Source organism: Micropterus dolomieu, linkage group LG12 (genome assembly GCF_021292245.1).
Source record: "Micropterus dolomieu isolate WLL.071019.BEF.003 ecotype Adirondacks linkage group LG12, ASM2129224v1, whole genome shotgun sequence".
In the NCBI taxonomy this organism is placed as follows: Eukaryota; Metazoa; Chordata; class Actinopteri; order Centrarchiformes; family Centrarchidae; genus Micropterus; species Micropterus dolomieu.
In genome coordinates, this window is record NC_060161.1 from 5,536,729 (window position 1) to 5,537,269 (window position 541).

The window sequence follows — 541 nt, forward strand, 5'->3', positions numbered from 1 at the left end:
GCTTCTACTGAGTGTAATAAAATATTAACGACTCTAAAAGTTCAATAAATATATACTTTGAATCATTTATCCCCATTGATGAACGCCACAAAGGATATTATAGTGTTTAAAAGCATTATTTGGAGGTGCATGCAAAACTCTGCATAACACCCGATATTCCCATAACATGCGGAGACATGACTTGTAGCAACTTGCCCGCTTGAAACACATTTCTGAGGACCTCTCTCTGTTTTTCTGAGATCAATTGCCATCAGGTTCAAGCAACTGGTTTTGCTTCTGGTTTGGAACCCATACGTCTTGTTTATTACTGGCATGTGTAACTTCAACTATTGACATAACGATGCTTGCCGTAGCCTGGTTTATTCACTCCAACAGATAATGGAAACGCAATTTCTATTTGTTTCTTTTTTGCGACATTTCAAAAGTACAATTTGCATGCCAATTGGACGGAAACATGGCAAGTGAACTGACCTCAGAGTCTCCAGTCTGCAGTGTGGGCTCTCCAGAAAACCACACAGCAGCTTCACTCCTGAATCCTGCA